This window comes from Camelus bactrianus, chromosome 19 (genome assembly GCF_048773025.1).
Source record: "Camelus bactrianus isolate YW-2024 breed Bactrian camel chromosome 19, ASM4877302v1, whole genome shotgun sequence".
Taxonomy (NCBI): Eukaryota; Metazoa; Chordata; class Mammalia; order Artiodactyla; family Camelidae; genus Camelus; species Camelus bactrianus.
The window spans coordinates 27206612-27221165 of NC_133557.1; the positions used below are offsets into that span (position 1 = coordinate 27206612).

Sequence of the window (14554 nt, forward strand, 5' to 3'; positions counted from 1 at the left end):
ATACGCCATGTTTTTCCTTTGGCTTCCCATTTTCTCAGCGCACAGTCCCGAAAGGCTGTGCACTTGCTTTGGAAAAGTGCAGCTCAGTAGGATGCAAACTGAAGCCAAGACTGGGAATCCACAGAGACAAATTAACGGAACTATTTTCTCTTCACTCCTGTGATTTTATTAGCTGAATGATGGGTGCGGCTGATTTCATGGCTCAGATGACCACATGTTGCAGGTCCTCAGACTCAGTAGTCAGCAATTATCCAGTTAATATGATTAATGGAGACAGTAAAAATGAGCATCAGCATGATCACGGGGGTCTCGTGTTTCGGAGCCTCGGAAACCAGATCAAGTCTGGGGAAGAAATGTTCTTTTGAAAGAATTAAGCTCTGGAGGATACCTCGTTCCTCTCCATCGCCTCCATCTGCCTTCTGCCCTCGCATTCCTCCTCCTGCTCCTGGAGCCGATTAGTATTTCTGCAGATCTTCATTTCTGGTCGTACGGCATGTATGTTGTCAGTCTGAATTACCTCTAATTTCTTGAGCATTAGAAAGACGAGGCTAGTCTGCTGTTAAAACGTGATGACAAAGAACTGACTAAATGGGGAGCGTGATACCCATGGTCACAGTGGCAGGAAAAGAACTGCTGATTTAAAGTATCCTTTCACCCCAGAAATGCTCACTTTTCAATGAAAAATTGCCTTAAAGAAATTCAACACCAAAAATCTTTTTTTAGTTTAATTTTAAAAACAGCTGATGGAGTTTTGGCTTCCTTCTTTTCGTTGAGCACATCTTAGGTGCTAAGTGATGGATAAGATTAACTTATGTACCCCTCCCACCAACCTGGTGGCGCTGCAGTGAGGGGAGTCCTGAACGGGACAGGAATGCTTGGGACAGTTAAGCCTCTTGCCCAGCATCACAGGCAAACCCTTGGCAGAACAAAAATCCAGATGCAGATCTGCCTGGGTCTAAAGTCTGAATTCTCAGTCACAGGGCTGTACTCATTGTGGCTCTGGGTAGCAGGTCAAAGAAGGCAAGATGCGGAAGACTCAGACTTAGGACCATCACGTAAACTGGTGAATTTAAGTCTGGAACAAAGAGAAGAGGCCGCTTCTGGTAAATGTGGCAGGTGAAGATGGCAGGGAATCACGCCAGAGGACAGACCCAGTAGTCTGAATAGAACAAAGTGAGGTCCTGCCACCTTATGCCTCTTGGCTGCATTTAGTGTCTCCTAACACCACCGCTAGTCTCTCTGTTGTGCTGAAATAGCTTGTGTTACTGAAACAACGATTTGAAGGTTTCAGTTAGAAGCCTCCCAGTACCGCCTGCAATATGACTGTTAACGTGGGTGAAATTTCACCAGTGAGTTGATGCATTTTTATTTTCAGTCTCTCTTCACAATGCGAACATTTCCACACATAATTCTTTAATTGCCATGATCCCCTTTTAAACCAGTCCTTTGCGGGTGATGCCTATATGCCAAGAGTCCAGATTGATTTATACAACAACTTCAAGTGGGTTTCCATCATCTCCACTTGCAGAAGGTAAAGAGGTTTCCCCCGAGGACACACAGAATATGATAGAGCTTGGATGTTAACCCAGGTCCTCAGCTTTTTCATTATGAACTGCCAAGCCATATACGGGAACTTAGAAGTGAATGCCCCAGTAGAGACTTGGAAAATGGGATGCTGAATAGTGAGTTTTGATAAGACTGAGCAGTAGAAAGCCAGAACCTGACAAGGGTACGTGTTAAGGCAGTAATCACAGGGACCACATGAAGATACCAAAGCTTAAAGTCAAATGAGGAGCCAACTCTAATATTAATCTCAGATTCACCAAAGAAAGTCCAGCCGTAAGGTTTGATGATGCTATATTGATGAACGTGTTTCACAGGCAAACAGAGCTCCCATTTTGAGCAATTTAATTTCAAGGATTTATGTTCCATTCAGAAGAGGTGCTTGGAAGACGTCCTCTAAGACAAATGAGAGTGGGGAGGATTACGTAAAATAATTATATTAAAAAACATGTGCAAACGTGCTGTAAAGAGCTATGTAGTTGCAAGGTAGCTGCAGGTGAAGTTCAGGGTCATCTGCGTCACAGCAGCAGCTGCAAACACAGAAAACCCAAATGTCTTCTGTGCAGCACAGGGAGCTATGTTCAGTATCTTCTAATAGCCTTTAATGAGAAAGAATATCAAAGTGAATGTATGTGTGTATACGCATGACTGGGACATTGTGCTCTGCACCAGAGATTAACACGTTGTAACCAACTATATGTCCATTAAAAAAAAGCTGCAAACAGAATGGTTGAGAGCCGTGGGGGACCTGGAGAGATGGTGGTACCTCAGATACAGACGTTGGGGAAGAAAGATGAGGAGGAGCCACAGGAGGCAGAGCTCGAAAGTCCGGGCACTTCAGGATAAGGACAAGGATGGAGTGGGATCCTCCAAACAAAGGTGGAAATGTTTCAACAGAGAGTTTGGAGGGACTGAAGCCAGGAAGTTGGCCAGACATCCAGAGAGAGGACGAATCACAATTAGAAGTTATTTTAATTTAAAAAAATAATAAAAATTATCTGTCAAGTTCCATAGAGGCGAGAATTCTATGTCAGCAACTTTCTACTTTGAACCTGGAAATGCTATGACTTCAAATGAAAATGGATGATCTCCTCATCATGGAACCATGCCAAAGCCACCTCCAGAGTGCGGAGCAGTCGCGTTCCCCCCGACGTGGTGAAGAGGCATTTTCCCAGCCCCGCTGGAGGCTCGCTGACCTTTGTGTCTTCCCTTTGTGTTCACTGCTGCCTTCTGCCTTCTCCAGGCTTTTTACAAACACAGACTTGAATGTCTTCCAGCCCCTTCATCTCTCCAAGGTCCAGTTGTATCTCCCAGCAGCTGCTCTGCTTCTAAGGAGGTGAAGTTCCCTCTCAAAGCTGAACGTCATGCTACACTTGAACCAGTGTTATTGCAACTCCCAGCTCCAGCTCGGCATCGAAGGCAGCCTTGAAGCCCAGAGAACCACTTCCTCAGTTGCACTTTGGGAGGGACGAGCAGGCTGCAGCGGAAGGAGTTTGCTGAGTCACTGCTCGCAGGAAGCCGCCTGGTTCTTTTCCTTTTCGTGGGATCAGTGTCCACAGTTCTCTCGGACACTGGCTCTTACAAGGTCAAACTGCAGAGAGAGGCAATGGGATAAATAGAGGCGACAAGAAAGGATGGAACTGCTGGTCTTTGTTTTGTTCTCTTCTTCCTCTAGATTTCTTTCCCCCTTCTCTTCATTCCTCTTCCAAAATTTCCCCTGACGTGGAGCTGGGTGGACAGTGGAGAGTTAGTGATGCATTATTCTCTGGCAAAAGAACATTTTTCCTTTCAGATGTGTGCCTTTAGAAGTCCTATTTTAATGTCCACAGGCACCCCACAGATAGATTGAGAAGGAGGATATCTGCCAGAGCCAAGTTAGACAATTCTGTGAGTGTGATCAAAGGAGTTCAAAGGCAAATCGGGGTCCATAAGGAAGGAACAGGGGACGGACATGAAACAGACCAAAGCCTGATCCATTCAACCACGTGGAGGACACAGGCTTTGAGGACGAGGGACCGGGAGGAAGAGACCAAGACATAAAGAGATCAGCTCGTGCTTGAGCTGGAAAAGCTAACATCTTGAGAAGAAGTTAATAGGTGGCAATTGAGGGATTTCTGACTAAGTCTGAAACCAGAAACAAGTACAGAGATTGCCTCCCCCGTCTCTCCACTGAAACACGGAAGGCGTGTTGAAACATGGGGAAACCACCTGAGAGCCTGGGACTTCGGAAGGGGAGGGCCTCGGCAGGCAAGGGATTTTGTATTTTTCTCAGGAAAATTACAGGATACAGATTAAGAGAAGGAGACACGGCAGGCAAACGCCAGCTGCACTAATCTACCAACTCTATGAAATAGCTTCCGGCGGAAGCACAGCGGACCGCGGCAAACCCTGTTCCCATCACCTAACTTGGAAAATAACTGGGCTGTCGCACAAATTGCTGGCCTTACTCTACACTAATGAGCTGAAAACTCTTAGTTAAGCGTTTAATTCTCATAAAATATAAATTTCTGAAATTTATTCAAGGAAAAAAATATATAGTGAAAAACAAAAAGGAGAGCAGTGGGTGGTAAAAACAGTTGTTAAATGAATACATCTCTAGAGGAGCTCGTGACTGATTTGTTCAAATCCTCAGTGCTCTGCGGTCTGCTCTAGAGCAGAGCAAAAGAATAAAATATTTCTAGTTAATTTTATGAAGCATAACTTTGAAATCAAAGCTTAACAAAGCTTTATGTGAGAAGCTACAAGATATCAATCTCATGTGTTACTATTGACACAAAAATAAAATATCAGCCAATTCAGCCCATTACTGTATAAGGGCAATTTTATACCATGAAGTAAGGTTGATTTCAAGAACATTAAGATCCTCGGTGTTATAATATCTCTTAAACCAATTAATTGATTGACATGCCTAAAAAGACACATTAAGTTGAGGGGGAACCGCATTTATAGCTGGAGACTTCAAAGGTGCGATCAACAAGTGAGAAATTGTGAAGAGTTTCTGCCAGAAAAAAAAATATATAGAAAAGTAACTAGAATTAAAGAAAAGGTGCCCACCAGCGAGGGCAAGCTAGAGGTGCTCTTTTTACAAGAACGCATCCTTAGGAAGAAAGTGTGTGGGGTGGGGTGGGGTGCTGAAGGAAGAATGAAAGGAAAACTGTAATGAAATCTACTGATGAATAAAAGACATTTGGTAAAATTTACCATTATCAATATTTAAAAATAGGAATAAATAGAGACATCCTAAACAGGACAAGCAGTTTCAAACTCAGTGTTGAAACATTTGGGCATGACCACTAAACTTAGAAGCAAACCAGAGGACCGCTATTCTATAGGGTTGTTCTGGACGTTCCAGCCAGGGCAGTAAGACAAGGTCCGCGGGTGAGGCTTCCGGATACACTGGCTGCTGCTACTGCTACTGCTGTAAGTATTAAGTTGGTTTTATCTCTGACCCAGGAGTTTCGTGTTCCCTGATAGCAAATTGTCTTCCAAAGTGGCTGCACTGTTTTGCATTCGCACCGGCAGTGAATGAGCGCTCCTGTTGCTCCGCGTCCTCACCAGCATTTGGAGGTGTCAGTGTTGTGGGTTTTGGCCATTCTGACGGGTGTGCGGTGTTGTTTTTAACCTGCATTTCCCCGACAACATGATGTGGAGTATCTTTTCACAGCTTATCTGCCATCTGAGTTTCTTCTTTGGTGAGATGTCTGTCAAGGTCTGTGGCTCATTTTTTTAACCAGGTTGTCTGTTTCCTTCCTGTTGAGATTTAGTTCTTTTATGAGACACATCTTTTGCACATATTTTCTCCCAGTCTGTGCATTGATGCTTTATTCTCTTGACAGTGTCTTTCTCAGAGCAGAAGTCTTTGATTCTAATGAAGTCCAGCATGTCAGTTCTTTCTTGGATTGTGCCTTTGGTGTCACATCTAAAAAGTCATTGCCAAACCCAAAGTCATCAAGATTTTCTCCTGTGTCATCTTCTAGGATTTGTATCATTTTGTGTTTTGCACAAGGTCTGTGATTCCTTTTTAGTAATTTTTTGTGGTGAGTGTAAGGTCTGTGCCTAGATTTTTATTTTTTGCATGTGGATGTCCAGTTGTTCTCAATCTTATTAATTTTTTAAAATGAAATTTAACCCCCCAAAAAGGAAAATAAATAACACCCATGTTACTGTCATCTAGATTTTACATGTTACTGTGTTGCCAAAGGCTGCTGTCCCGCCTTCTCTCTCTCATTCTCTCTCAGTAGCCATTATGTATACACTAATAGAGCCGTTTCTTAACTTCCCCCTTCGTCTTCCTCTCTTCAGAAAAAAAAGATGATCTTTTATGTGTTTAACATTTGCATGCATTTTTTTACTTTTACTACACAGGTATATGTCCACAAACAATATCCAATTTTGTTCTGTGGATTTGAAAAATGTACGTAATAGTATCTCAGTAAAGTATCTTTCTGTAGTCTGCCTTCTGTTACACAACATGGTGCTTTGGAGAGTCACCCAGGTTGATTACGTACATCTGGTTCATTCATTCTATCTACAGAAAGATACTCTATAAATAGACTACAATCCACTTCTTCACTTTTCACTCAAGGGACAGTTAGGTTGTTTCTACAAATACCAGGGCCCTTTTCCAAATGGAGAAAATTGAGTTCACATACAGCATGGACGTTAAATAGCAGTAAGAAAATTTCTATTTTACACTTTCCACGCAGAATGATACTGTCATTTGGATTGACAACAGTAATTAACTATGTCTCTGAGACCTCTTACAACAAACTGAATTCACCTCCTAGTTACTATCTTCCTGGGAAGTTAATAGGTCAATTACATCGTAACAGTGTAGTTGATGGCGGCTGGCAATATTCAAACATCTCTCTCTCTCTCTCTCTCTCCTTCTCCTAGTTTTGCATGTTAAGTTGAGTTGTTCCCTTTATGAGACTCAAAATCCCACTGAAGCCAGTTTTTTTTTCCATTCTCCCCCATGTCCTTGTACATATAGGAAGAGAGAGACAGATTCTTCGAGCCCCAAACATGAGATATTGAGGGATGATGTGCAGATGTTGGAAGCGTCTGAGGATTTCATTTACCATGAATAGTGTCAGTTAATTCAAAGCAGTCATTCTCAAGTGGGGGTGATTTTGCAGCCCCCACCCCTGCCCTGAGAACATCTGGCAGGATCTGGAGACATTTTTGGCCGTCATGACTGGCGTGGGGATGACCTGAGAGCATCTAATTCGTAGAAGCCAGGATGCTGCTAACCACCCACATGGGGAGGGCAGCCCCCCACCCTGTAATGGACAGTCATCCCACCCCAAATGTCAGTAACGCGAGGTTGAGAAATTCTGAATTAAAGAAGCAGAAACTAAAATTACATACTTCAGCTGCTGTCTTTATCCCAGGAGAACCACTGGTCCGTGGTCCAACTTGACACTGAATCTGATTGAGGAAATACACTGTTACAAAACAACATCCCTTCTGTCACCTCCCACCCAGGCCCCGTCACCCCTCACAGATGGTTGTAGTTCCTCTTGTATTCCCTGTTCTGTGACTTCCCACCTTCCTTTGAAAGCTCCCCCAGCTCCAAGCCCACGTACCCTTTGGAGATGAAATCCGTTAGCATCCTTCAGCTGCGGCAGCCAGTGCACCACCTCGCCTTTCCGAGTTTACTGCTTCCCCTGAGGCTGTTCTCTCCAGCCCTGAACTAACCTCCGGGCAGTAGCCGAGCTGGCTGGTTCCCTGGGGGTGAACAGGAGGGACTTTCGGCTGTGCTGTGAGAATTCAGGGAGCCCTGCCCAGAGCCAGCCAGCCAGTCTGTTCAAGATTGCCTTAGTTGGATTGACTCCAGCTTTCTGAGGTGACACTGGCTGGTGGCATTCCCAGACACACGTCCAGAAATAACCTGGTGGTGAGGATTAAGAGCAGGGCATCCTCAAGGCAAGGTCATGAGCCTGTGCTGGGTTCTCCCGTTAACTAGCTGCATGACCTTGGGCAAGTCTCTTTCGATATAAGATAAATCACAGAGCAGACAGCATGTTCTTAGGCTGCAGGTACCCAAAGGAGCCCAAAAGAGCTTCTACCTTTGATGGACTTCATAACCTCACATTCTAGAAACAAGGGTTTTTTTTAAAATTTATTTCACTATTCATATGTCTTATTTTCACTTTAAATTGCAGAGTCTTTTCAGTGTTTAAGATTTCAAAAGGTCTTCATCTAACTCTCGGTTGTGAGGGATGTCAGATCTAGTCTCCAGAGTTTTGGGTCCAGTTATCTCAGTGTTCAGACTGGTTCTAAAGACAGAGGGCTTTTGACCCATTCTTTCATAAGAATAATTTTCAGTGCCTATTATGTACCAAACACTCTGATAGATCCTGGAGTTTGTGGGCGTGAATGTACTACAAAGTACAGATCACTTATTATGCAGACATCTACTGAAGCCCGCTCCGTGTGAGACAGTGTATGTATCGGTCAGCCAAGAACGCCTGCCTCTCTGCTGTCACAGTCTAGCGGTCAGAGTAGAGACGTGAGCTCTTCAAGTAAGTGACACGGAGGGTCCTGAAAGTCCAGAGAAGGAACTAATACAGCCTGTTGAGCGGAGGAACCTTCTGGGGGAGGTGGTGTCTCGAAAATATAAACCGTGTCAAAGTCTAACGGCTCCCATGCTTGCGTGTTTGCGTTCATCCTTTCGGTGAATATTTATCGAGTGTCTGCTACGTCACAGGCATTATGAGAAGTTTCAGGAATTCAGAGGCTAGGTAAATGTCACGCAGCTTCGCGTCTGCCAGGCCTTAGTGACCTTGCAATTTAAAGCTCTCACTTAGAGTTTGTGAAAGTGCGGCTTGTAGATAAATTCCACACACAGTCTGGCGGGTAGCAGTTGCCAGGCAGGTCCCCCAAGTCCTTGGGCTTCCTAGGGAGCATCTTCCACTTCGGCAGACTGAACTCCGGAACTGCTTGGATCCTTCAAAGGAGTCGTGTCTGGGGAACTGTGTGTCTGCCGGCCTCGTGTCCGTCACCACGTCCGCCTTTAGGATCTGCCTTCCCGCTGCCCTTGGGTGACCAGAAGCTCACAGAAAAGCTCTTCTCTTGCCTCATACGAGGGTGTGCTCTCCCGTGCGTGACTCTTACAACGCGCTGCTTCTCGGCTGCTGAGGGGAGTCTGTCAGGCTACAGGGTTCTAATGAATTTTATCTTTAGTCTTCTGTAATTTTCAAATTATCAGATTATCCATTCCAGCAATTATTTCCAATGTTATTTTTTTAACCTCAGTGTCCTCTTTCAGTTCCGTATCACTTGTTTTTTTTAAATTTTGGCTACTTCAGATGGTCCCTTCTAGGACCATGCACTCATGACTGACAGTTACTAATATTATTAAAATCACTTCTCCCTTGATCTACATTTCTGTGAAAATGCTAGAAAGGCATCATTAATTCCGAATAGAGTACTGAGGCAGGAATCCAGGAAGGCTTTTCTGTCATGAGGACTTACGCGTTGTCTGCCACGTGGGGTGCCAGGCGCCACGTTGGGCACCAAGGTTACAGAGGTGCAGGGGTCACAGAGTGAAGAGACCGGTGTCCCCACACATGGGAAGGTCACATTCTTGCCTTGAACAGACCCCAAACAGTCAACCAATGGATGCGTTAGGGTATTTCAGTGAAAACTTTTCTAAATAAGACTAATAACTAGTATAATACAAAAGGCAGTAAGTTTTCACCCTAAGTTACTACAAGATACTGAATGTAGTTCCCTTGTGCAGCCAGTATGAGCTTGTTTGTCGGATTTTGCGAGAATCCTCCTGTATTTCAAAGCAAGAAACACTCTGCCAGAGTTCAATTGGTGCTCTGTGTGGTTCAGTGTGTTTGTAGATGTAATTCTCGGTGTGTTTGTGTGGAAGGATACAGAATGACCTGACATAGGACCACCTGTGGGGAGGCCCTCTCTGAAGGGACCGCTTTAGGACAGAACTTGAATGATGGGGGTGGCACTGGTGACACCTTCATCTTGGGGAAGATGATTCCAGGCAGAAGGGAAAGCACTGGGGTTGGTGGGAGGGCGGCCAATCCTCAACTATTGGAGAAGCAGAAAGAACTGTGGGGCAAGGATGGATTGAATGAGAGGAGAGGGTTAGGAGGGGGGTTTGAGGGTAAGCAGGGGTGATTTAATAGGCCCCTGTCAGATCACAACAAAGGTTTTGCTTTTTCTTTTTAACTTTTTCTTTTTCAAGGTAGAAAATTTTTTTTAAAAACTCTCTTCCAAATGACCTATTTTCTGTCCCTTTAACCACCTTTCTTTTTCTTCTCCCTTTGTCATCATTCGGAGGACAAAATAGAAGACCTAAGCTTTAAAAAGGCCTGCTGATCGTAAAATATATTGAAAGAATCTATTCCCGGCCCTTACCCATCAGAATTTTATTGAAATAGCCTAAAATTATTTTTTTCTAGTTCTCTAGCTTTTATTCTAGTTTTATTTGCAATATAATTGACGTACAGCACTGTGGATGTCTCAGGTGTACAGCATAAGGGTTTGACTTACATATATTGTGAAATGATTACTGCGATAATTTAGTTAACATCCCAAATCTCATATAAATACAAAAAGAAAAGAAAAAAAAATTTTGTCCTTGTGATGAGAACTCTTGGGATCAACTCTTAACAACTTTCAGACAATAGAGAAGTGGTAACTGTAGTCACCCTTATGTAGTATTACATCCCTAGTACTTAAGTATCTTATGACTGCGTTCGCACCTTTTGACCACACTCACCCACTCCCCCTCCCCTCCCCGTACCCCTGGGAATCACAAATATGATCTCTTTTTCTGTGAGTTTGGTTTTTCTTTCTTTTTTCATATATATACACATATATGTTTTTTTTAATTGAAGTATAGTCAGTTTACAGTGTGTCAGTTTCTGGTGCACAGCGTAAGGCTTCAGTCATACATGAGCACACACATACTCATTTTCATATTCCTTTTCACCATAAGTTACTACAAGGTATTGAATACAGTTCCCTGTGTTCTACAGTATGAACTTGTTGATTGGATTTTGTGAGAATTCTCCTATATTTCGAAGTGAGAGACACTGCCAGAGTTCAGTCGGCGTTCTGTGTGGTGCAGTGGGTTGTAGATGTAACTCTCGGTGTGTTTGTGCGAGAGGGCGAGCTGTGAGTCTCTGCTCTGCCATCTTGGCACCTCCCCCTGGTTTTTCTTTTTAAGCAGGAAAATGATGTGATCTGACTTTGATTTCTTTTTGCTTTCTTATGACTCTGCTGTGTAAAGACATAATGGGCTGTCAGAAGGCAGGGCTGGAAGCAGACGGGCCAGCAGTCCTCACTGGGGACATACAGGTTTCTTCAACAAGGTGGGGAGCAGTGAAAATGCAGAGAAGTGGGCAGATACAGGCTCTGTTCTGGAAGCAGAGATGAGAGCGCTAACCGTGTGGGAAGGAGGATTGGGCAACAGAGCAGAATCAGGGAAGATCCCAGGGTTTCTTACTTGACCAGCTGAGTCGGTAACAGCTGAGAAGTGGGAATACTCAGAAGAAAGCTGGTTTGGTGCAGTTTTGAACACGTAAGGTTGAGAAAGATTCCCAGTAAATGTCTCCATGGATATGCCTTCAAGATGGTTGAAGACGGACGCCTGGAACTCAGGAGAGGGCTCGGGACACGGGACGGCACCGCGAGGGTGGTCGGGAAAGTTAGAGAACCTGGGGGGGGGGGGGGCCAGAGCGAAGCCCCTAAAACAAGAGAAAATTAGGAACCCTATGTAAAACATTTGGGCTCAAAGGCCTTTCCAACAGTAACAGCCCCTGGGCCATGGGGGCTGCCTGTTGTCAAAGAGGGAAAAGAACCTTCTTCTACCTGAAGCCTGTCCCCTCCAGCCGGAGCCCCAGCCGGAGCCTCGGCCGCGCAGGGGGAGCGTGGCCGCGCAGGGCCCCAGCGATGCCTGTGCTTCAGCAGGACGTCATGTGTTTAACGTTTGTTGTGAATGGAGCCCTAAAGTTTTACCGCCTTCCATAAACGTTTATTGTTTCCTGGGTTTCCGACCCCAAGCAGAAAGCACTGGCACTCTGTCACACAGTCCTTGAAGTACGTCGGCATCAAAGACACAGAACACATCCCACACGTGGACCACGGCATGTAGGTCCCGAGGGACAAGAGGCTGCGCCCGAAAGGCGGGAGCCTTGCTCCCTGAGACTGTTGTTACCGCTCGGCTGGTGGGACGTTCACCATCCGTACTGCATTTTCCTATTCCGCTTCCACAAGCTTTGCAGACCACGTAGTTAATACAGATGCTCCCGACGTATTTCACTCCTCTTATCTCACAACTCAAACCTTATTATTGCTCATTGTACTGCAGTAGGGATTTAGATTTTTATAACCATTTTCTCAAATGCTGGGCACTTTATAATGCATGACTTTTACGGCCAATCAAATTGCACCCACCTATTATTCAGCAGGGGACATACCTCGCTGAATAAACTATGCTATTGCCATTAACTTTTCAATCCAGGGGAAATTTTAAACTTAAAAAAATCCTAGTATAAGGCAGGAATGAGGAAAAAGAGAAAGATGAGGTAGGATTCAGGAATATAGTAAGTGTCATGAGTACAAGATTTTGCTTTTCTTCTGTGATGCAATCAAATTACAGGGACTAGCAGGGATCTTTATTGCTTTCAAAAATTTTGGAATATATATATATGTTTTCATATATGTGTGTGTGTATCCATATATACATACACACACACATATACATACACATATATACACACATATATATATGCATGACTGGGACATTATTCTGTATACCAGAAATTAACATATTGTAACTGACTGTACTTCAATTTAAAAAAAAAGAAGGGAGGTTCTGTAAGAAAGAAAAAAAAATTACTGGAATCATTGGTTTAGGACAGTGGTTTTCAACAGGGGGTGATTTTTTTCCCTCCCTCCCAGGGGACACTTAGCAATGTGTGGAGACACTTTGGTTGTCACACTGAGGAGGAGGCATCACTGGCATCTGGTGGGTGGAGGCCACCCTACAACGCACAGGACAGGCCCCGCAGCAGAGAATGGTCCGGCCCAAATGTCAGTAGCACCAAGATTAAGAAATCGGGTTCAAAACACGGGGCTGAATAATTTTGCCCCTGTTCACACTAAGCCATACCTTCAAGTAGAGGTTTTAAATTTCCTGTGTATTTATATTATCTTCAAATTTCAAGTAGCTCATGAAAGATTCCTTTTACTACAGTTGCAAAATGGCTGGTAATATTAGCTAACTCTTGGGGACTGTGAGCAACCTGGCAATACTGATTTATCAGAATGCCAGTGACTGGTTGAAGTTGAGTTGCCTGGATATGCCTTATAAGCCAATTAGGAAACTCAACTGTCTCCATTCAACACAGTCTTGTGAGTCTCACTGGAGTGAAATTGTTGGTGAGCAAGATATTTAATCTTGGTTTCGTCATAAACGAATGATTGGCTAATTGACCAACAAAGAGTTTTGTTAGATTAACAAATGGAATTGAAATTATTAATGTATCCCCAGTTTTATTTGGCCAAACACCTGCATATCATTTTAGGACAGTTACCTACTACTTATTAAGCTCTGAATGTATAGGTAACATTTTGTGTTTTATCTGTCTTATTAATGTCTAGCTCTTATGCTAATTTTAGGAAGTGGATAGTTCGCCTAGAACAGATGGTAGACGATGAAACTCTTTAAATTTTCTTAAATGATAGGGAGACACGTAAGTGGATGGAAGTATAAATGTGCATAAGGGCTGAACATCCTAAGGTCTGCAGACTATTTGAAAGGGGTCTTCGGTATACATGCGTCAGAAACAGCTGTTCAGTAGTCAGAACGAGTTGCCTGTCATCATCACGTACTGAGCAACAGCTATGTCCTAAGAACTTTAAATGCATCAGGTTATTTCATAACGTCTCCAGTAGGCTGACACTAGGTTATCACCACCTTGAAGATGAGAAACACGGGGCTGGCTGAGAGAGCTTGGCAACTTCCTCCGGGTCACAGTGCTGCTAAGAAGCAGGTCTGCATCCATGTGTCTCAGTCCTGAGTTCTTCACCGACCTGCTGTCCATAAATATATCTGCAATTATTAAACATACAAATGTGAAAAGCATTGCTGAGCATAGAGTACTCTTTCTGTCATGATAACCTTTCTCAAGGTATTAAAAAATAAGACTCCAAAGTTTTAATTTGATAAAGACTGAGAGCCGTGATAATAAATCTCTCCCCTCATTTATTTGTGCTTCTCAGTTACTCGCGCAGCATCAGAGATGCCTGGTGAAATCCTCAGCTCCCACCAGCACATCCAGGAGCTGAGCCATTGATCATGAAACAACACACGACCTTCTACCTCTGTCTCCGGCTTTAACTCTCTACTTCAATTAATGCTGTTTCCAGACATATTACTGTACCTATTAAAAAATAAGTAATTGTTTTTTGCAGGGCTGTGTAATTTAATTGAACCAGGATATGTATCTCCCTTGCAGACTAATTAGGTCCTCAACCACTCTTCTGTGTGATAAGAATATTAGGGCTCCCAATAGAAAAGAAAAAACCTTTATCAGCATGGTTAGCTGTGAAGTCTGGGGAAGCAGTGGACTATACTGTCGATTCTTAGAAGCTGGAGCCCTTGGGAGTCGAAGGAAATAGAATGGACATGTTTTCCAGTGTCGGAATCCCCCATAATACTTGTGTCCTGTGGTCACGCAGCATATTTTAAAAAGAATCAGTGGAAATCACTTCATTTCCTGCCCAGGCATCTATTGTGTCTTCAGACTGCTTTAACTTGATGATTTTCACATTGAACTGAGATCTGACTCTTGGAGCTGTGTACTTTGTATAAAAGCCCAACAGAAGCTTCCTGATTAGACCAGGATTAAGTAATGTATTAATTTCTGCCCCAGCTTTTGAGCTGACCCAGCTGGCAAAGAGTGACACAGAGACAAATGTTCCCTTCCAAGCCTTGCCCAACCGCACAGGC

The 14554-nt window shown here is 43.8% G+C and overlaps 1 long non-coding RNA gene across 2 annotated transcripts in view; it reads right to left on the reverse strand.

The window, feature by feature from the left end:
• Positions 1-10346: 10346 nt before the first annotated feature.
• LOC141574068 (uncharacterized) overlaps positions 10347-14554 on the reverse strand; it is an 83447-nt gene continuing 79239 nt past the window's right edge. For both annotated transcript variants that reach the window (XR_012500676.1, XR_012500675.1), the window contains one exon: positions 10347-13654. This is a non-coding gene — a long non-coding RNA (uncharacterized LOC141574068). The remainder of the gene's footprint in view (positions 13655-14554) is intronic.